Here is a 14,582-nt window from a genome sequence, read left to right on the forward strand (position 1 = left end):
TTTGTTTTATTATTTTTAAGTTGTAGAGGAAAGTGATCTGTAATACATTTGACAGAACAGTTTTGATTACTCGTATATTTCTGCCTAGTCAGTGACTTGGATTAATAAATAAACTAAACCATTCGCAGCAATACATGGAATGCTGCCGCAGTCTCTTTTAATTGTTTACTAGTCTTATTTTTCCTTGTCCCTAGTATTTGTGTTGCACCTCCCTTTGAGAGGCATTACATGTCTGCACCAGTCGTCAAAAAATATTTTTTTTAAGATGTATTTGTATTTTCAATTTTCAACAGAACAGAGTCAAAGTTACAGAGGGGGAGAAACAAAAAATAGTGCACATTGCCGCAATTATTAAGATTCCATATCACGGATGATATTTTAATTTTTAACGAGAATATCACCGTTATGTACCAAGGGGAACTCACAGGGACAGCGTTTGTGGTAAGTGCTGTCCCTGCGAGTTATATCCCAGACATATTGTAGAAGTCTTTCACACATATGCACAGCGTTAGCCTCTGTCGCCGGCCAGAGGCTGCAGGAGAGAAATTGAAAGATCACTGGTAAAAGATATCTCATTCATCATGTTTTATCCTTTACAAGCAAGCTTGTCGTCATTTTTTATACATTGCCCTTGTGGATTACTCTAAGTGGGTAAAACCACTAGACAATTTAAAGATAGTATCAGCCATCTGGATGTCTATTGATGGCAAGGAGCAAGACCAACCAGGAGCCAAGGATTTAAAAGAATTTTGCCACAGTTTAGCGACTTTACAATACAAGCAGGGCTGTTTCTAGAGGCGAGCGAGCCATGCGCAACCCTCTACTACTGTGCTGCTGTGTCATCGCGGCCCTTGACTGTACCGAGGTCGGACCCGGGGCCAGGCAGCGCTGAGTTCTTCTTGGAGACTCAGACGTGCCCGCACCTAAGCCACTCCTACTTTGGTGGTGAAGATGGGCACCCACCTCCTCCTGACAGCCGATCACTGCCAGGCACCTTGAAGCTGCCTACTTCCACAGGAAATGCCTCTCCTCAGCAGCAGCCTTGAAGACTGCTCTCAGATGCCGAAGCTCTCAGCACCACTGGCCATCCCACACTGGCTCCACTCCCACTGACTCCCAGTCACCGCTAAACACTTGCTCAATTGCCAGTATGGGTTGGCCAGTGGTTTAGAGCCCCGCGACCTATGATGTCACGTCACGACTGCATGCATTTTTTTTTTCCCGTGGGAGGGATGGATGGTGTGCCTTAGCAATTTTACAACCTTGTTACTTTGTGGGATAATATGGTGTAAGGGCATTACTGTGTATGGCATAATATGGTGTAAAGGCTTTTCTGGTGTGGTATAATATGGTGTCAGGGCATTACTGTGTGTGGCATAAGGGGTTTTATTAGTAAAATTATGAGCCTTATGATCAGGGGCATAACTAGAACTTTGTGGGGCCCATAGCAAAATTTTTAAGGAGCCCCCATCACGTTATGCCACAGTTGTACTCCTTATAAACATTATGCCACATAGTTGTAGTGCCCTTTATAAAACATTATGCCATGCAGTAGTAGTGCCCTTATTATGCCCCACGGTAGTAGTTTCCCTTATACATTATGCACCACAGTAATGCCTCTTACACTTTATGCTACACACAGTAATGTCCCTTATAACACATTATGCCCCACAGTAATGCCACACACTGTACTGCCCTTCACCTAGGCTATTATTCCACCCCCACCTAGTTGCGGACTGGTACATGAGGGGCCCGCAGGGGGAAAACAATACTTGGGGCCCACCACAAAGGGGTGTGGTCAGTCATCAGAGGGCCAGCTACCACAGAGAATTAGCCAGCTTCTCCCCTCTCTCTTTTTCTGTTTATATTTTAACTAGCTAAAAATGCTTTGGTATACATGTACTAAAAAAAAAAAAATACTATAAAACTCCATTTAAGATGCTAGGAGAGAGGGAGGGTTCCAGGAGTAGGATTCAAAAAGGAGCACTGGGGAGGAAGATTACCACACCACCAGCTAAGTGGTCAGCAGGTTGATGGGTGTGGAATAAAAAGATGACAGGAGATAAGATGTTGAAAGTGAGCCAGTAAGAGCAAGGAGGGATCAGGAGAGGAGAGAAGGAGTAGGGACAAGAGTGATTGGGGGGATACAGTGATGCACGGCAACTTGAAAATGGACAAATAGAAGGAGACAGGTAAGAGTGAAGAATTTCAGTTGTATGAGCTGGGTGGAGAGCCGCAATGTGAGGAAGCATGGCATGGACTATCGTAACAAGGAAATGGGGGGGAATGATGAATGGGAAGAAAAGGGCGGATATGCCCGCTAATATAGTGGGATTAACATAACAGAGTGAGCGGTTTGGAGGTAATAATTATAATGACAGACACACACACTGACATATGCAAACCCTCACTGATACAGACAGATACAGGCACACACCCTCACTGACAGAGACACACAGGCACCCCCCCTTGTGCCCCCCTCCTGAATCCCCCTATGCACATACACAGACACACTGACACAGACACACAACCTCACTGACACACACACCCTCACTGATACAGGCACACACTGTCCCTCACTGATACAGACACACAGCGCCCCCCCCCCTCCTAAATTCACCTATACACAAACACACACAGCCTCACTGACACACACAGACACACATACTGACAGACCTTCCCTCCCCCCTCCCCCCAACATGAAAAACACAGACCTGCGGCTTTGGAATACAGCACAAACACTACAGTGTGTCAACATCCAGAGGCTCTCACTCAGTGCTCCATTGGAACTGCCTGGGAGGGGCGTGGATAAGAGGCAGAGCAGGCACATGCCGCCCAGAGTTCACTTCCTACTATTAAAAAAGTAGTCAACCATGCAATGCTGGTGATGGATCGGCTGGCAGAGGAGCTATGATAGCGTCATAAGCCTCCCTCCATGGTTGAGTGGGGCCCACCGGGTAAGTAAAAAAAAGACTCGGCAGGGTGCAGTGGCAGGGATGCTTGCTGGGCCACCGAGCCCCCTAAGCCACCAGGCCCCATAGCAACCGCACCCCTTGCACCCTCCATAGTTACGCCACTGCTTATGATTCAGTTTGATTGGAATTGGGTATAAAATGGCTTAAGTGACTTGGTGAGGTCATCCGTACATTATACAATATACATTAGAAGTGTGGGGCTCATGCTGATCAGGTCAGTAGCTTAGCCGGGGGGAGGGGGGTTAGGGGCGGGCAAATACTTTCCCTAACATAGTGCTGTTACCTAACTGGCCGTTGCAGTCAATATATGAGGTGGTGTGGCTGCCTTGCTGGGGACAGAGAAAGTGGTGGAACCGCCAGTGTCACTGCGGTGAACAGTACTGTGCCTGTGGAGAAACAGCCTGAAGAGCGGCTCTCTGTGCTGACATGCTCTAATTTTCCTTCTGGGGGGCAACAGAGGAAATGGGCTGGGAGGTGGTGAGGAAGATAGAGGGGACACAGTTGTGGCATGTTATACATCAGGGGAAGGCAAAATACAACCACAAGCCACAATTGTGACTGGCCTGCTGTCTTCCACCTCCTTGCAATGTAATTGTTTATGCGACTCGCCAAGATTGTGTATAGTTACCCTACAGTATATGTACCTGGAAGTGATGTGGAGTGAGTGTGGAAGTTCAGTTCCATGCCCTTAAAGGTCACCAAAAGAAGAAATGTGTACCCTCACGTTTTGGGTGCAGTGGCTCAATTTCGCTCGCCACAGGTTACTACTCCCACTCTATGGGCATGATTCAGACCTGCTCGCAAGCGGGTCGATGGTTGTGCATTGCACACGCGTGTGTGCAAGCCCCGTAGCGAGTGAGAAATTCACTCGCTCCGGGGCTCGCTATAAACGGGGCGGCTGTCGATGTTGATCGACAGCTCGCCCCGTTTTGTAGGCAGGGTGGGGTGGTGGCTGGACAAACGGAGGTGTTCCTGAAGGAACGCCTGCCGTTTGTGGGCGGCCCTACTGACATCACCAGTGATGTCAGTAGTGAGCTTCCGGCTTTATTAGAGCCGGAATCTTACTGGGGCTTTGGGCAGACGATGACCCTATATATAGCGAGTGAAGCATGGGACTTGAAGGGATTTTGGGCAGTCTATCCGGAGGACTCCTAATTAATGCTCTTTAAGAAGCACCTGGCTTTGGTGCCACATACGGTACGGTTCCAATTTGTAAATTTTTCTGGGTGATCTCAGAATACAATAATCTTTTTTCTTTGTATGTCAGTTTTGTGATAACTGTGGAAAATTGTATTTCCTATGTTTTATGTGTATATGTCATTAAAAGTATCAAAAATACTACACCATGTATTATTTTCTCTCTTTTTTATGTGTACTAGGAAGAGAAATTATTGAACTTCCGTCTGAATGAAAAACAAGAATTTGGACATATAGAGACACATCGCAAAGACTTGGGTCTTCTCCATTTGACTTTGTATTGATTAATTTGTATGGAGCATCTAATTAGCGCCGTATTTATGTGACCAATTTTTATGTACTGAGACGATGACCCTACCACAAGGGTCTCATCGCAAGCCCGATGGTCTTGACCATCACCTGGCCGCTCGCAAAAGCTGTGGGTGGTCACCCACAGCTTAGCGAGCGGCCAGGAGGCCGGCTTTTAAAAAAAAAGCGGCCACCCTCATTCAGAGCGAGCACTCGCTTTTTACGAGCGGCTCTGAATGAGGTCCTATGTCCACGTGAATAGTAACTGATGATGTTGGAGAGTAACTGATGACGTCAGGGTACATCTAATGAAGTGGATATATCTGCAACTGACCCAGCAAGCATTCCATGCATTGTGCAGCAGAAGCAGACTGAATGGAACCAGAACTACAAGCTTCCCCCATCACAATAAACAAAAGAAACAGACAGCGCTAATTGGATGTAGTATAAAATTAGAATTAGTGTGTATCTGCACTAATGGAATAAGGGCCTGATTCAGAGCCGGATGCAAGTGGCCGTTCGCTCGTCCGCCGTACGAGCGGAAATATTTAAATTCAAGCGTTCGGTCGTATGTTCGCTCGTAGCTAATTTTCCGCCCCATAGTCTCCCAACCCCTCCTCTAGCTAGCGAACGTTCAAAATAGCGACCGTCCATCTCCTCTTTGGTTGCAGGGAACGCTCGCACAAGTCACTTCCGGAAGTGGCCCTGTCAGTTTTTGATTGCCTGCTATTTCATTCAGCAAACATACTTGAATCGATTAATGGCAATCACTATATTAATTACCTTAATTGTTATTCACATGTTTGCAATCCGTTTTTTTTTTCAATGTCAATAAACTTTATTATTGTTAGTGTGTGTCATTGCTTCCGCAGAATACGTACGGTTGGACCAATGGGATGGTTGTTCAAAGTTAAAAATTTGTTTGAATGCTACTATTGTTTTGCGTTTTTTTTTTAAGCCGATTTTACAACTTTATTTTTTATATTTAAATTAGCTTACGCATGTCACTGCATCAAGCCTATCATAACTCACATTATATTTGTGAGGGTGTAGGTCACATGACTCATACAATAACCAATAGAATGGTTCCTGTTAATTTACAAAGTACATTAGCCAATCAAATTTTTTCTAGGACCTTTAGTAAAACTGTTTTGTGTAAAAAAAATCATTGCCATCATGAGAGCCTCCGCATTTTGTAGGCGTGAGCTCCTGGTCCTCACTGAGGTGATGGACCAGAGAATCACCGGCCATCCGCCCCCCATCACCAACCTCCGCAAGTGTCTGGCCTATGCGGAGGTGCGCCGCCGCCTGCGTTCCATCGGCTATCGTAGAAATATCGGCCAACTGGAACGCAGGTGGTCGGATCTGAGGCGCAGATCCCCACGCCTGTTGGCCAATTTGCGTCTGCAGATAAATCAAAGTAAGTGGTTTTTTTTGTACTTTTAAAATGTAAGCATACCTGCGTGTGCATGTTTACCGAATAGCCCTATTTCTGTATTTTGGACCTACCTGCGTGTGCATGTTTAACGTATAGCCCTGTTTCTTTTTTTTCTTTTTTTGTGTCTGAAATTTTTGCACTAATTGAAAATTTAAATAAAAATAATTTTTTCTACATCATTTAGGGGCTGAGCGCAGACTACGACGGCGCAGACGTCGGGCTCGTCCCCTATCCCCCACTCCCACCCAAACATCCTCAGCAGACTCTTCCCCAAATTCCCCCTCCACCCCGGACCTGGCCGACCGTGAGTCCCCTCCCTCTCCTCACATTCACATCCCTCAAACTTCACCCTCCCCTCCACCCCCCCCTCTCTTTTCCTCACCCTCAACTTCCCCCAAATTACCCCTCCTCTATCCGTGATCCACTGGCCCACCTCTGATGAGGAGGATTTCGGGGCTACAGGCCCAGTCAGCATTTTGACCGGTATGTTTCCCTTTTAAACTATAGTTGTTTTTTCATTATTTTAATTTTGGTTGATGTTGTCCTTTTGCCTGTGCAGTTCAAAATTGTAAAGTATTTCTAATGATTTGTATATATATCTTTGTGAAACAATGTCCAGGATGTTTTCCCCTTACATAAGTCTACTCTTTTACCCTGAGTTTTTAAGAAATGTAAATTTGATTGTAGAAAGCTCAAGTAAGTATGTAAGCTGGCACATTAAACACCTAACAATACCAATAGGTTTTTTAGAATTAACGGCAAAAATAGTTTTTTCTTTTTTGGGGGTAATGTAAAAATTAAAACAAACCTGCTTATGCCTAGATTAGAAAACATACTGATTCACCATAATACCTTTGGTGTTTGTTTTTAGCCACAAAGCAGGGTAAAAACGTTTACAATTTAAGAAATTACAGGATTAGCCATTAAGCAAGTTTGCATTTTTTGGACCAGGTTACACTTGCTTGTAATTTACCAAGGAAATGTTTGTTTAACGTAAAAATAAAATTTAATGCACACAAATAATAAACACCAAGTGAATTGACACAATAAAATCAAACATTGGATACACACACACAAGTCCAAACAACCCCAAAATTAAATCAAGAATCAGGAACTGTTTGAAGAAGTAGCATGCCAACATGAATCCACAAATGAGGAGAAGAAATCATTGTTCCCGAAGTTATATCCAATGTGTCCACATAAAGTCATTTGTGTTGATCAGGTAGTAGGCATGCATTTTTAGGGTCATTTGAGGTATTAAAAACAAAAAAAAATAAAAAAAGTTAAAAGTGTACTTTAAAATATTACATGTCTACATTGTGGCAATAAAAAGAATTTGTGGAAATAATTACCTAAAAAATCTGGCCACAACTTCTTCGCGTATGGCCCCCCCACATACTGACCTCCGACCAACCTCGGGGGGGCCGTCCTCAGGCAAGGCATCCTCTGGCTGCATTGGGACACCACTCCTTATGGCGATGTTGTGAAATATCCCACACAGGACCACAATTTTCGAAACCATAGCCGGCAAATACATGAGGTCGCCACCAGAGCGGTGGAGGCATCTGAATCGGCCTTTTAAAAGGCCGATACAGCACTCCACCACTTGCCTGGTGGCTGTAAGTGTGGAATTATACTGACTTTGTGGCCCTGGTGTGGGAGCCAAATAAGGAGTGAGCAGCCAGGGCGTGCAAGGGTAACCACTGTCTCCTGTGAAAATATAAAAAAAACCATCAGGACCATTGTGTAACAAGCTTTGCATTGGTTTCAACAGAAGGTGTCAACTTACCCAGAAGCCACGCATCACCAGCTTGTAGGTTGTTTAATTTGTGCCAAATCCCTGATTGCCGGATGACGAAGGGGAATTTGGCATTCAGGGACAGGATCTGGAGGGAGGCATCACCTACCACCATTACATTCGAGTGAAAGTGCTTTCGGTTCCTATATATAGCCTCCAGCCTTGCTGGAGGCTGAAGTGGTATGTGAGTGCCATCCACAACCCCTATGATGTGTGGGAACCCAGCAATTTGGTAAAAATTAGCCTTCGCCACATTAAGGGAACCCATATCCAATGGCATTTTAATAAAATGATGGAGGTGTTTAAAAAGTGCCTCTATCACTGCCCTCAGGATCCTTAAAAAGGAGGATTGGGATATTCCAGCGACTATTCCCACAGTGGTTTGAAAGGATCCTGAGGCACAAAAATGTAACACCGACATTAATTGCGTAAGTGGTGGTATTGCTGTAGGACTGTCAATTTGCCGTTCAAGATCACTCTCTATTAATGAGAGAGTGTCTATGATGAGTTGTGGCGGAAGACGGTATCGCCTTAACACCTCATCATCTGGCATTCCAAAAAGGGTGACACGTGTTCTATATATCTGGGGCCTTGCATGCCTACGAGGCCTATGCCTGGGACGAAGTTGAGGTTGGTCGGGTTCTGGAACCATGGCCAATATAATACGACCAACATCAACCTGAAATGTTAAGCCAGGTAGTTATTGTTTTTGACAAATGTGTTAAGAAAAATATACTTATATTTTCCAAGCAAACCAAAGATGCTTACAGGCCTGGGACGTGTCATGTGCAAACCAACCTACATTTCAAAAGTAGAAAATATTTTTAGGATTAATTTAATAAACTACGATTGAAAACAAATATCGTTTTAGAAAAAATAGAGAAGGGAGCACACATTAGTTCTCAAAATACTACGCTACATTTAGTGGTAAGACATGATTTTACACAAAAAGATTCTAAAAAAATGATTTTGCAAAATAGTACGTTAATTTTACAGTTAAAAACAAAAAAACATTAGTTCGCTAAATAGTACGCTACTTTTACAGTTAAAACCACTAAAACATTAGTTCGCTAAATAGTGCGCTACTTTTACAGTTAAAACCACTAAAACATTAGTTCGCTAAATAGTACGCTACTTTCACAGTTAAATAAGGACACATTAGTTCGCTAAATAGTACGCTACTTTTACAGTTAAAATAAAACATTAATTTGTTAAATAGTACGCTACTTTTACAGTTAAAAAAGGACACATTAGTTCGCTAAATAGTACGCTACTTTTACAGTTAAAAAACACATTAATTCGCTAAATAGTATGCTACGTTTACAGTTAAAAAAAACTAATTAATTCACTAAATAGTACGCTACATTTAGTGGTAAGACATGATTGTTCACAGAAAAAAAAAAACATTACTTAGCGAAACATATGCTAAGACCAACACATCGAATTTGTAAATTCATGAAACCAAAAACACTTACCAAAAACAGACAAATATCCCAAAGTTATAAAACGTCACTGGGTCACTGCCAAAATAACTGTAAAAAAAAATAAAAAAAAAATTTTGAATCTATTTACTATTATTTTTTTAGGTGGATTTTTGAAAAACTTACTCAAAAATTGAAAAAAAAAAGGCCAAAAAATAAACAAAAATGCTAACGGAAACAAAAAGAAAAAAAGAAAAAATATCAAAGAAACAACTACTCCTTCTACACAACCACAAATCACCAACAATCCACTACTATGCAAAACCTCCAACAATCATAAAATGCCACCTCGACTCGAGTCACACCAAGCCATAAATAGGCTTTATTTTCACGCTCAAATTAAGGACGGACAATAGGAGCGCACAAGGAATCATGCGGCCGAATAATGCTGACGCATGTCTAAAAACGTCACTGAAGGCCCAAATCGGTCTGCTACATTGAGGAAAAACAATGAGTACAGAGCAGCAAAGTACTAGCCAACAGGCACCTTGTTAGTGTTTTTATTTTTGATGGGAAAATGCGTATGTTTAACATTACATTTTAAAACATTTTACTTAAATTTTTTGTTAACATTTTAAAAAAAAGGTGTGGAGGATGCCATGGAAGAGGCTGCTGGCCAAAGTAGGCAAACTAGGTCCAAAAAAAAAGGCAGCCACAATTCACAAGGAAGGAGATGGAGGTTTTGGTGCAAATGTGCAATGACAACCTGGCACAGGCACCAAGGAATATGGGTGCAACCCAGAGATGGAAACTGTGGGACGACATAGCCAGTGCTGTCAATGGTGTGGGTGAGTTTGAACGTTCAACCCGGGAGGTCAAACGCTGGTACGTAAAAACTACATTTTAGTAAAAAGTGTTTACAGGTCAAAATACTGCCGGAATAATGCCAAATTTTAAACCAACAGATGGCGCGACTTCAAATATCGGCTTAAACAAAAACTGGCTGATAGGGCTAGGCATGCAGGGGGGACAGGTGGGGGTCCCACCCCTGTGTCACTTGAGCTCACAGATTTGGAGGAGCTGGCCCAGGGGTGTGTGCAGGATGAGGAGGTGTTTGGCGTGTCAAACATGGATACCGACATGCCAGACTTTGCGGCTCCTCATGTTGCCCCAGGTAAATGTTGTAATGTTAACAACTCAGAACTGTGTTTCTGACAATATCTAGATTATAATTTTACTCTTTTTTCTCACAGAGACACAGGCGGATGAGTCTGCTCCAGAGGTGAGCTTTGGCCGCAGAATTTCTTCTGTCTCTGCAGGGGAGGAAGCAGTAGATCCAGCTGGGGACCCTGTGGCAGACAGTCCAGGGCATTCCCCCTCGCATGCAGTGGCCCTCCTCACTGATCTCAATGTTAAAATGGATCAGCAGACCGAGATTCTGCTGAGGATGGACGCCAATCTGCTACGGGTGGCGGACGCCCTGGAGCAAAGTGCTGCGGCCAACGTGACCATTGCTAAGGCCCTGGCGGAAAATACAGGGGCCAACGTGCGAATAGCAAATGCCCTGGAGCAGCTCGTTCGCCAGCACATGTTGGAGCCGGCCTCCCTTCCTGCCAGAACATCAGGACCCTCCACCTCTGGCACAACAACAGCCATCCCTCCAAATGTGGCTAGCCCTATGCCTAGTCCAGAGGCCACAACATCTGCCTCTGGCCAGCCCAGCCGAAGGACTTCCCGGACCCATTCAGGCTCCCTCCAATCCCCGGCCAAACGGCCTAAAAGGCGATGACAACACTGGCTAATTTCCCCACAAACCATCTCTGTGTTTGCCCCATATTCCTGCATGCCAAAAACCTCCCTCTCCTTTTTTGTGAATTGTTTTTTTATTTGTGTTCAAATGCCACTAATTTTATTGGCGTGTGGCCAAAATGATTTCTACATTTTGTTCCCTGAAAAAAAATATGTTTACTTTAAAAAAACTTTAAACACAAAAAATAAAAAAAACCATAAACTTTGGAACCAAATTTGCCAAATTCTATTGTAGATTTATTCACAAACTGGTTATAAGGTAATCCCTCTAACAAACTTACAAACAATACAACGGAAATAGAAATATTTAATATTTTTTGGTCAAAAAAAGGGTTAAAAACAATTTATGAGTTTTTATTAACAATTTTCCAAAAACAAAAGGACGAGTGTTTTCTTGGTCAAAAAATAAAATTGAAAAAAACCAAACATGCGTAAAATATTGTTTGCATTAAAAATAAAAACACTTTCAAATATGCCAAAAGCACACAAAAAAACAAAAAAAATTGTTAGCTAATTGATTGTATGCCCCAGAAATTAGCAGCTGAGTAGTTCACCTGCGTTCGGTTTTTAGCTACTAAAAAAGGTCTATTTGCTAAACACCTTACAAGCTGTTTAGCTATTAAAAGTTAATTGTTTTTGTTGCCTCACTTTATTAATCGCAACACCATCGATGAGTCCGGGGAAGAACGAGGAGACCATCGTCATTGCGGTAGACTATACCAGACCACAAGCTGAGCGAGCAGTCTTAATGGAAATTGGATCACACAGTGATGTGTACAAAATAGCGTCCACATTGGACGTTCGCACAAGATAATACATGTATGCCCAAAAAACGCCTTGCCACGCCTGCGTTTTCTCATCTCCACCCCCGTTACCACCCATAAACGGAACATTCTGTCAATCAAATGACATAGGTCACTTCCTGTTCGCTGTGTATACGACCGAATGAAAAATGCCCGCAATGATCCGGCCGCACATGCGCAATGGGAACCGGACGCATGCGTGGTTTAAAACAATCGAATGCGTACGAGCGAACGGCTGATAGCGTCTGGATCTGAATGAGATCCAAAGTTTCCAAGAGAATTGATAGGAACAAATCACCACTAACACAAGAATTATAATATAAAAAAAAGTTTTTACTGTTGTTAATTCAATTGACTGGTCAATAATAAAGAACAATCACACAGAATGATCAATCATAATAAAATAAAATACATCATGTATCAATATAATATTATGTTATAATATTGTTATTTTTTGGATCCACCTCCTCGCTGGAGGAGGTGGATCCAAAAAATATTAAAAACACATATTAATCCATAGATATCCGCATTTGTTATAAATTATCTTAGATTTCACCAGGAATAGAGACCCTGATTCAGAGCAGGACGCTCTGACAGAGCGCTCGCTCTGAATCAGGGCCGGGCTATTTCTTTTTTTAGAACGGCCTCCTGGCCACTCGCATAGCTGTGGGTGACCACCCACAGCTATAGCGAGCGGCCAGGAAGATGGTCGCGATGGTCAAGACCATCGCAACCATCGGGCTTGCGAGGAGACCATTGTGGTAGGGTCTCGTTGCCACAAGCCCCAGAGAGATTTCGGCTCTAACAGACTCGTGATGTCAGTGGGGCCGCCCCCAAACGGAGGCGTTCACAAGGGAACGCCTCCGTTTGGGCAGCCACTCCCCCGGCCCGCCCACCAAAGGGGGCAAGCTGTCACTCAACATCGACAGCTTGCCCCCTTTGTTACGAGACCCGGAGCGACGGAGTGCACGTCGCTATCCGGGTCTCGCGCATGCGTACGACGGAGCCGGCTCCGTCGTGCGCATACCGCGCTGGCCCACCATCGACCCAGTTGTGAGCGCACAGCGCTTGAGACCAGGTCTGAATCAGGCCCAGAGTGTGCTGCTGTTCAATCGTGATATACTACATATAACCACGTATCCTGGGAGACAATGGCCCTGATTCAGAGCCGGACGCTCTGACCAGAGCGCTCGCTCTGAATCAGGGCCCACCTCCATAAATATGGAGCGTCCTCCTGGACGCTCGTATAGCTGTGGGTCACCACCCACAGCATATACGAGCGTGCAGGATGATGGTCGCGATGGTCTCTATCAGAGCCAAAATCACTCCCACTGACATCACTAGTGATGTCAGTGGGGCCGGCTTCTGACGGTAGGCGTTCCCTTTGGAACGCCTCTGTCTGGGAGGCACGCCCCCGGCACGCCCACCAAAGGGGCGTGCTGTCAATCAACATCGACAGCACGCCTTTGATCAGACACTACGAGCGAAGGAAAGTCCTTCGCTCGTCGCGTCTCGCGCATGCGCACGACGGAGCTCCCTCCGTCGTGCGCATGTGCAGTGCAGACCATCGACCCACTTGCGAGCGGACAGCCGCTCGCGAGTTGGTCTGAATCAGGGCCTATGTCACATGCAATAACTTACAGGTTTCTTAGTTCACGTCTGAGCAGGTGAAAAACTCTGGAGCATGACAGGGAATATGATAGGGGAGGGAGTATGAATGGGGAGCAGGGGCGTTTTAATAGAGGAGGGGGCACGTGTGCAGACTTTCAGGGCCCGATTCAGACCCGCTCGCTAGATGCGTTCGCTCGTAGCAAGCCGGTGTTTGCAATCTGCGCATGCGTATAAGTCGCAGTGCGTGTGCGCAAACCAGTATGTGCGATCGTGAAGCAATCGCCTCTTGTACAGACGCCTCGCAAGAATGAGTGACAGGATGAGCCGTTTGTGGGTGGTGACAGGGGTTGGTCGATGGAAATGGGGGTGTGGTGTTGCGAACGCAGGCATGTCTGTGCGTCTTAACGCCATTTCAGAGATGTGCATAATTAAGACGCAGCATCATAATACACGTCACATTGCTGAATTTCACACTGAAGCACTCGCAGTGCTTGCAGTAGGGTATGGTCAGCCACAAATGCTGCGTATGGCTCCGATGGTACTCTATGTTACCGATTGTTACATACACTTTATGGAGATTACGTGTATTACTAAGGGAAAGTGGGCGTCTTAAGACAGGCTGGCGGGCGTCTATATACACACCGCGATTGCACGCCAAGACATAGTGGGCGTGCTAATGCTTTGCTGTGCGATCGCAGGATTCACATACTTTGGCAGCTGACGGCTGCGAGCGAATGCATCTAGTGAGCGTGTCTGAATCAGGCCCTTAGTGTGGGCCCCCTCCTCTCTCTGGTGCTGCCGCGAAGCACCGAGTGTAGTAGATACTGGCTTAGTGCCAGATTCTACTGCGCATGCGCGGGTCTCCAGGAAAATGGCCGTTTTCCAGGGGAAAGCAGTACTGCGCATGCGCAAGTCACCGGGAAAATGGCCGCTGCCATTTACCCAGTGATTATTGCTGCACTGTAGCGCCGGCTTGGCGCTGCAGAGCAGCACTACGGAGTCCGGACAGGTAAGTATAAGATAATGGGTGCAGATTGTGCGGTGTGGGCCCCCCTGGGCCGTGTGCCCAGCGCACCCTGTACCCATTATAGATACTCCCCTGCCTACCCTGTCCCTGACTGCACGTATCAAATATGCCCCCCAAGTCCCTGAGTTCCACCTCTGCTGTTTTTGTTGTATCTTTTATTAAGGCAGGCACCTTGGCTCATATGACTGTTCATTGGAATGCTGGACCAGGATGGA

Source organism: Taudactylus pleione, unplaced genomic scaffold, assembly GCF_031769625.1.
Source record: "Taudactylus pleione unplaced genomic scaffold, aTauple2 ptg000290l, whole genome shotgun sequence".
NCBI classification, from domain to species: domain Eukaryota; kingdom Metazoa; phylum Chordata; class Amphibia; order Anura; family Myobatrachidae; genus Taudactylus; species Taudactylus pleione.